At 43.8% G+C, this 9,486-nt stretch overlaps 1 long non-coding RNA gene across 1 annotated transcript; it reads left to right on the forward strand.

Annotated features, from left to right (window-relative positions):
• Positions 1–205: 205 nt before the first annotated feature.
• Positions 206–9,133, forward strand: LOC115536851 (uncharacterized). Its single transcript, XR_003974725.1, has 3 exons — positions 206–247; positions 6,221–6,315; positions 8,813–9,133. It is a non-coding gene; the product is annotated as an uncharacterized LOC115536851 (long non-coding RNA).
• Positions 9,134–9,486: the final 353 nt, after the last annotated feature.

The raw sequence follows: 9,486 nt of genomic DNA on the forward strand, positions 1-9,486 counted from the left end.
GGTAGCTATTTAATCAATTTACCTCAGAAGTTACTCGGCGGCCAGCAATGGAAATGAACGGTCTCCTACGCCGTAAAATGGTTGTTTGGAACTATTCGAGGCTCCATACCCCGGAAGTAGGCGCTACAACGGAGTCCAATGGAAGTGTCGCAACTCTCTCTCTCTATAGCTCTGTGCCGGTCGAAGAGGTGTTTGAATTTAACGGTTTTTATATGACAAAATGAACAACCTGCCGTTGCCTGTCGAGGTGAGAAATTGTCTCTTCCCTTATTTTATCGCAATTCATATAGTCTTTAGACAGAACGTATTACATGGGAGGGTTTGTCGACGGCGGAGCCGTTATGTTTAAAAACATACCTTCTTACCTGGGCGAGTGTCTCTGCGCTGTGTGCGCGTGCGTGTGTGTTCTTACCTGCACGTGTGCCGATGGCGGAGCCGTTAAAATTCGTACCTGTGCGTGTGTGCGCGCGTGTGCGTGCGCTTCCGTGTATGTCTCGGTGCCTTTGTGTTGACGTGTGGTGTGTGCGCGTGCTTGTTTGTGTGTGTGAGTGTAGTATGTGCGCATGTGTGTGCGTTTCTGTGTATGTTCGTGGCATGTGCTTGCTTGCGTGTGTGTTCTTACCTGCGCGTGTGCCGATGGCAGCCTCTAAACGTCTTACGTGTGCATGTGTTTGTGTGTGTGTGTGTGTGTGTGTGTGTGTGCGCTTCCGTGTATGTGTCGCTGCCTTTGTGTAGACGTGCGGTGTGTGCGTGTGTATGTGTGTTGTGTGTTTGCATGTGTGTGCGTTTCCGTGTATGTTCGTGCGCATGTGCGTGCGCGTGTGCCGATGACGGTGCCGTTAAACGTCTTAACTGTGTGTGTGTGTGTGTGTGTGTGTGTGTGTGTGTGTGTGTGTGTGTGTGTGTGTGTGTGCGTGTGTGCGTGTGTGTGTGTGTGTGTGTGTGTGTGAGATTCCGTGTATGTGTCACTGCCTTTGTGTTGACATGCGGTGTGTGCGCGTGCTTGTGTGTGTGCGCATGTGTGTGCGTTTCCTTGTATGTTCGTGCACATGTGCGTGCTTGCGGTGTATATGCGTTTGCGCTTGGCACATGCGTACTTGAGTAACTTGTGCGACAGGCCTGCTATTATAGTAGTAAGATTTCATGAAAAGATAAAATGTGTAGACAAAGTGAGGATTTGAGGTGTTGAGTGCTTATCAATTTGGGAATTGTTGCAAACTTAAAGGAATAAATCACCCCATCAATATAATATTCTAAAATCAGTTTATTGTCCTTTGTTTTTGCCAAATCTGCGTAAGTCCTCATTCTTAGGCTTCTAGAATGTTGTGCAACAAAGATGGAGAGCCCTCCGGATGTTCCTAATCGTACAAAAAAGTAACATTTGGACGGAAATACGATTTAGCCTATGATTACGCATATTATATAATATGGTGCGTTTCATATCTCATTGAGTGACCATTATAGATCGTTATTTAAAAAGAAAATGATTGAACAATTTTTAAAAATAATAATGTATATACATATTTAGAACACAGCCACTAAAATTTTACAAGAACGCGTGTTCTAAGTAATCTGCTTAACAGTCACTCTTAGGGTAGCCGAGGTTTAAAGGGGAACTATGCAACTTTGGCTACTTCTTCGCTGTTTTCTTGGTTTGAGTTCGCACGCATTGAGCTCGCATTGAGCGACCCCTACAGCTTCGGAGGAGATATTTGACGACCCTTCCCAATCCTTGTGTGTGTGTGTGTGTGAGCGTGAGTGTGAGTGTGAGTGTAAGTGAGAGAGAGAGAGAGAGAGAGAGAGAGAGAGAGAGAGAGAGAGAGAGAGAGAGAGAGAGAGAGAGAGAGAGAGAGATAATGTGATTCTAAAAGGGGTGAGTGTGTTACGACCAATCTATTTTGTTGGTAACTTCACTCATAAATCTATCTACAGTCAAGTATGCATTTAGACAAATACTTTTATGTGTGGTTGTTCAAGACACACTGAGGGCATGATGAGTATACCCACTTAAAATGGGCAGGGATGCATAATGTTAGTGTTAAACACTGTTTTTTAAGCTATCCATTGTGCCTCGCCTAACCAGGATGTCCAGCACAGAGTAAAGCATGCTAGATTACACCAATGGCAATAAATTGTAAAAAATAACATATATTATAAAAAAAGAACACAAATACTGTCTCCTTTCATGCATATGTTCTCATAACAAAGCTTTGCTTTGAGAAAGATCAAATAATATAAATGTTATCTTACCTAATGGTCTGCACACTGCTTGTGAAACTCTCGAGGGCCCTTTTGATGAAGACTGCATCAATGTCCTTCTTCTGGAGTTTCTGGTACAGAAGGTCGAAGTGCAACGCTTTTTTAAATTATTTTTGGTCTTGGAGGTCCTGATTGTTTTAATGCCAATTTATCTGAATTGGATCGTCAAATAAAAGGAACTTCTTTCACAGACGCAACGGAATTGCACACATTAGCAGCCATGTTGAAATTAGCAAGTGACTTGATCGAAGATATCCCTTTGCGCTCTTTGCTCAGTTGCGTATGGCGCAAGCACGTTAGGGCGAGGAGATCACATATCACATGATATAGGCTATACACTCTTAGAAAAATCTGAGGCATTCAAATAGCGGTCTAGTAATCTTAATAAACAAGAACCTGGATTCATGGATTTAGCCTGTATCTTGGGGACAAGACAGACAAACAGAAATACAACCATGAAAACAAATGGTTTGGTAGCAACCCAGTACGCTTACAACCCAGCAAGCAAGCAAGCTAGAAACATACATGGCTCACAACAAAACGGTCGAGCAAACACATTTTTAAAGAGACTATCAACATAAAGAAGCAACAATACAAAGGGGACAAAGTTCACCCAAGGGTACTTACAATTTCAAGAGCAACACGGCCATGGCAAGTCGGCATCCAATTTGCAGTCTTCTTTTTCTTTCAGTTCACGCTATTCCTGAGAAGCTCACCCAACGTTTACTCTTGTCTGGCCTCTCTGTTGGTCAGTCTCCCTTTTCTCTCGCCGACATTGGGGGACGCTGGGGGATAAAAAAATAAAATAATAATAATAGAGTTGAGTAATAATGGATTATTACACGGGTCTGCTCAATGCCGTGGAACGCTCCGTTCACTTGCATGGGCTCTTCGCAACTTCCAGCAGTGAATTATGTTTGATAATTCACCGACAGCTGTCAAGGAAAATAAAGAACTTTTTGCCTCTAATGACGTCTTTGGTATCACTCCTCAAGTAGTCTGGTAACTGGTAACCCCAACGTCTTCTGTTGCTAAGCGAAGTCAACGTCTTTGGCGGACTATTTCTCTGCTGATCAACACTACGAATGCTGGGTTAGACCCGAGACTCCCGCGAGAGTGGGCGACGGGTCGCCGGCAGAAACTTGCATGTTCCCTTTTTCCGCCAAGATGTGCGAGGGGGAGTCGAAACAGCGATCAATCGACCCATAAAGTGTTATAGAACCATCACAATGACTCTTAACCTGTTATGTTAAGGTAAATTAAGCCTGCATATTTCCCCTTTAAGCTATAGTAATTATAACGTTATAATGATGCTGATAAACCATAGAGAGCGGTTGGTTGAAGTGTGAGCACTTCTGAACAGAAACTTGGGTTGTGGCCATCACATGCTAAATTTGTGAAATGTTGGGTGTTGCTGTCTGAGTGATAAGGACTTCTGAACAGAGGATTCTGGGATTGTATCGTGCTCCCTGCCAGTTGTCAAATATTGGTATGCTGTTGGTATTCTGTATCTGACATCTGTATGTCATTCTTTAAATCCTACAGCAGGGAACACAAGAAAGGAGTGGAAACATACTGCCAAACTAACTTTGATTACCATTTTATGCAATAAATTATTAAATCTATGGGTGGTTCCTGACAGAATATATTAAATGCATTACATACATATTGAGATTGTACAGTAATGGTGAAACCAGATGGTAACCTATGTAATTTAGTCAGAACTGCAGATGCAGAATAATCTAGGGACTAGATAGTAACATATAAGTTAAAATGAGAATAAAGAGACACAGAGAGACACTCTCTCTGCAAGCTGATATATCTGTGGCCACGTCTTTTTCATTTTAGTAAACATGCTAGGGACATTTTGAATTACCTGATGCAATAGCTTTTTGAATCCCAGTTTAGTGGTGGGAACATAAATAAGACAGGGAATGGCAGCCAGGCAGTGTGTGTGCATGTTGGTGTGTGTGTGTGTGTGTGTGTGGTCCATAATGTCCATGCCCACGCATATGTATGGCTGAACGAGGTATGAAGAGCTTAACATGCGAGTTCTTGTGGCCCTCACCAGAGGCCTGGCCCCCTGGCCTCGGCATCACTGGGGCCCCTGTGTGCCATTTCAACATAGAGAGTCGACAGGGGATGAGGAAAAACATGTGTGAAAAAGAAAGAAAATGTAAATTACCGTTGTACGTTATTAATTGGAGCAGGTAAAGAACTGAGCAGTTAACAATAAGTGAAATGTACTAGCTAAGTATCTTAAGTAGAGCGTATGTTTTATATCCTTTGCTAGGGCTTACCCTGGTAGCACATGTTCACAGTTTATAAATGATGCGCCGCGCTCAAGGTTAAACTGACGTTGGAGGACGAGTGACAGGCGGCGGCTAGCGTCACCTACGTCTGTCACACTACCTCAATCGTAAAAAACAGAAGAAAATGAGGAATAGAGAATTGCTATGAATAAGAGATGATCCACTCATGAAAGATTTAGCCCTGTCTATATTGAGATTTTCAGCTTCTGACTTTGTGTCAGTTGCAATGTGCTATGGCTCTGATGATGGCCCTCAGCGTGGTCATCTGTTTTCTGCTTCTTTTCTGGTGCCGTAAGCAGAATCTGCACCTATACGCATCAGCGGACCAGGAGAACCATCTGGTTCGATGCAAAACTGTGTCTAGAAATTCAAGGCTGCAGTGAAGTTCCACATAGTTTCCAAAGATTACTGTGTTGGTGGTTTGCGTTACGGTAACCTAACCCTAACCCTAACCCTAACCCTAACCTGAAAAGGATATTTTTTAATTTTGAAGTTCATCACTCTGTGTGGTTTTTCCAACATTGTATGAGTAGTGTGCAAGGTTCACTCACACTCGCTAGTTGCTTATTAACAAATCACAGCCTTAAAAAAAATATTTAAAACCCTTTATAATAATCTCTTCTGCTTTCTGCACACCTACCGTGAATTCAAATAAACAGCATCGGAACTCATTAACGATATACTCGACTCCAACTTCACTGAGGCTTTTTGTGTCTAGGAGAATGTACCACCTGCACCCTCACCCAGTCCATCCACATTCCTTGTATCCAGTCTCTTGCACATTCAAACACTAGCATACCATCTCTTTAATATCCAACAGAAAAACATTCAAGCAAAGTGTATTTTTCTACATGTAAGCATGTCCTTACTCACACCTCATGTTTATTTCAATCCCTGGACAGCCGAACGCTTCTGCATTGTATTATGAATAGTCCAAGGTGAACAGCATTACATACAAGCTCAATAGCATCCAAGTGAATAATATTGACGATAAGTTTGGAGCGTAGACTGCTTTCCTTTAGATCACTATTTAACTCTGATTGCATGGGGTTTCATACCCATAAACCCCGGCCCCATGGCGAGGCTTGACCCCTGGGCTCTTCCTGTTGCCTCACACCACACCTCCACACAGCACACATCCGGCAGGGCTCTGGGACTGGTTTCTAAAGTGTGGCTGCAAAACAATGGCCCTCTTCTCGCCTAACTCCCAAAGTCCGTGGCATTCGCTGTAGAGGTCAATGCGTCTAATTTGTGATACCATTTTTTGTCAATAAAGAAATGGTGAGAAATGTCTGCTGATGAGTTGTAATGTCGGTGAGATTCAGTGTTTACCCGCGTGCGTCGGCATGGCACGCTTTGATGCAATTCGGAGGCCCGGCTCTCTCTAGCCGGCCTGTTTTATTTGCTTTAATCATAATCATGCGGTTATGAAGTGAATAGAATTGAATAAACAAAGCCTGCGGCGAAAGCGTAGATACTATTTACAGTGGGTAATTGGTGAGGGTGTGCATGGAGCAGAGCCCATTAGACACAGCTTAGCCGGCCACGCTGTCCCTGATACCATCAACCACATTAATCTGTGCAAATAATGGAATGGAAAAATAGACCTGAAATATAGACCTGGGGCTCATCGGCTCATTCTCTTTCAGAGAAGCGGACCCATGAAGAAAGAAAGGAAGCGTGAATAACCTGCAGAGATGACGCACGTGGAAGTGTCACTGGGGGGCGGAGGTCAAGTGCTCAGGTATTTGTCTCATCTTCTCTTTCTATCTAGACCCCACTGTCTGGGAACCTGTAAACAGAGCACAGCCTTGTCTGCCATTCATCTCCTAGTTTCTTCTACAGTTAGTTGCAGACATTCTCACACATGGATTCACAACTATGCCGATAATCTTCTACTAGAAGATTCCCTCTTTCCAACCCTGGTACTACATGTTCAATGTACAGGCCGGGAGTGACGCTAAACTATGACTTCAGCCATCAATGTCTTTTTGGGAACATCAGATAAGCTCCACTCTCCGATGAGCATGATGTTAGTGACAAGGTGTCGTGTCTGAAAAGGGGGAACCACAACATAAATTTCTAAAACCTTTTTACCCTTTAATTTCATTCAACGAAGTGCGAAGAGGTGAGAGAGCATGGGGACACTGACACTGTGTGTTTGCCAGTTATAGACTAAATATAGTTATGGTATTTGATTTTATGGTAACAGATTTTTGGCAGTTTAGACCTTCATAGGTAGCCTACTACTTGGCTAGACTTTTTTTTGAAAAGTATTTGGGTTTGTACTTTTATCGGCTAAGTCACTATTTAAGTTCTCGGATCAGTTCTGAAACATTGGTAAGTATGCTTCGCCAAGAAAACATAAACATGACATTGCTGGAACCCTTGTTTTTTGGTGATCAATAATGTTGGTCACGCATTTGCACTGTAACCCTGCAATGTACATCGTAATCATACAATAATCTGTCCGACCATTCACCCGTCTCTGAAAAAGCATCGTCAAGAGCAGTGGTTCCCAACCTTTTTCCGATGGAATTTGTGACCCCCATCCCCTTTTCCCGAAAAGCTATCAAAGGAAAAACATACATTTCAATTTTTTGTGCCTTTATTTAATAAATGTATTATTTTCATAGCTTAGAGTGCAAGGCATTAATAGGCCTACATTCATTAATGTGAACCTTGGGCTTGCATACCCACATCCAAGGCTGGAATGTCAGGTAATATGAGTGACAGCCAGTCTAAGTCTAAGTCGTTCACCTCCCGCCTGTTGCGCGCTTTGGTTTTGATGGCGACAAGTGCGCTGAATGGCAATAATGAATTTGCAGACGATGGGACAGCCCTGTCGCTAAGCTCCGCCTTTAGAACGCAGATGAGCCAATGACATTCCAGCCTCAACTATACTCGGACATTGGCTCAGACATCTCCATTCAAAATCACAGGGAGGAGGCATAATATAACAATTTAATGGTGGATTTATGTTGTTCGTGTAAAAAAAATATACATCGTCAAACGATGTGCTTTGGGTAAATGTAACACGGACAGTCGCTATCCCGAGAGGCTGCAGAATGGGGTATATTTCGTCCCTTTTCCCAAGCCACAACGTGACAATAGAAAGTGTGCAATGTGGATCAGACTAGCCACGTTTACATGGACACTTCTGATCCAATTAGAATGTGAAGAACGGAATGAACAATTATCATATATACGCCTCAATCGGAATACGATTCTCAGATCGGAATATAATTCAATGCGGAATAGAAGTGGTGGTGTAGTCCGCCATAATCGACATGTAGGCCTGTACACTTATCCCGATTGGTTTGGGGATGGTGCGGCTACATTTTAACTTGGAGAGATGGCATCAGCAGCTGCAGTAGTTCGTAATTGGTCCGTCAGTACTTTTATGCACACCGAACTTCACCGCTGGATTTTTTTGCCTGATTCACGTCTTTCTTATCACTCCGCAAGTAGTCCGTTAGCTTATCTAACCCAGCGTGTCCGGTTGCTAAGCGACGTCAACGTCTTTGGTAGACTATTTCTCTGCTGATGAACACTACGAAGGGTAATTATAAGATATTAGATATTTTTTTGTTTTGGCAAGTAACCATGTAATATGCGGGATAATGTATAGAACGTCGCCGGTCATTATCGAAAACAATACCCTTCAGGGCGAAGCAAGACACCTCCGCTCCGCGACGGGGTCCGGTTCTACCTGTCGGGTCTTATTTTCCCGATAATGACTGGCGTTCTGTACATTATCCCTTACATAACAGCACTGTTTGCGGCAGTATTGTTTGCGGTGGAGGAGGGGGTAGATATGTCCTCCTTCTTCTTAATTGAAGGAGCAGGCAGAGAAAAGCTCTCTCCTGCTGGGCTTTCATTAAAATCATCATAATAATTTTGCCGCCTGTCCAGATGTGCAGGTGTGCGCGAGAGACATACAAATGTACGCTTACCACTTTTGTAAATGCCATAGATACAGTACATTCGGATCGCATGATAGGAATAGATCTATTCCGATTAGAAATCTAATGGGAGAAGTGTCCATGTAAACGTGACTGTGCGGCAGGCCAGAATACCAACTGAAATTAAGCTTGTTACCATGTATTTAAAAGTTTTGAGTATACCCCTCCATAGCGTAATGTAGTCCCTTTTGATTGATCCTGGCAGAAATAAATCCTAAAACTTCTCCAAAACCTGCTATGACATATTGTCAGATGACATTTTTCAATACGTTTTAGTGATCCATGTCCATGGGAGATGCTGTACGCGGACGACATGTTGGCCATCGCTGACTCTCTGGAGGAGCTAAAGGTGTAGGTGCAGATGTGGATGTCGGTAATGGAGAAAAAGGGCCTGCGAGTCAACCTGGAAAAATAAAGAACATGGTGTCAGAAGCGAATATGGACCTGCTGAAGTCCGGGACGCACCCGTGTGCTGTCTGTTTTACAGGAACAGGCAGCAACGCAATCCTCTGTGGTTGCTGCTCTCTCTGGGTACACACAAAAAATGAAGTGGCATCAAGGCACCACTTCGCCCCGACCCAGACCACAAGTATGCTCGCTGTCTGGGCACAGCGCGTCCTATTGACAGAAGACCAATGGAAGTGGTGAGGATTGGCGGGGAGAGGCTGGAGGTCGTCGCAGAGTCTTGTTACCTGGGTGAAAGGCTCTCTGTGGGGGGGACGGCTTTCGGTTTGCAGCCGTCACCCGCCAACTCGTTCCATTGCTCACCAATCGACATCTACCGCTGACATCCTGGGGCCGTGTGTACACAGCCTGCGTGAGGAGTGCGATGCTGCACGCTTTCGAGACTTGGGCGGTAACAACTGAGACTATAAATCGCCTCTGATGCAACGACCGCGCCATGATCCGCTGGATATGTAATATCAAAGCCAGGGATGAGGTCAGCTCAG

This window comes from Gadus morhua, chromosome 23 (assembly GCF_902167405.1).
Source record: "Gadus morhua chromosome 23, gadMor3.0, whole genome shotgun sequence".
Classification (NCBI taxonomy): Eukaryota; Metazoa; Chordata; class Actinopteri; order Gadiformes; family Gadidae; genus Gadus; species Gadus morhua.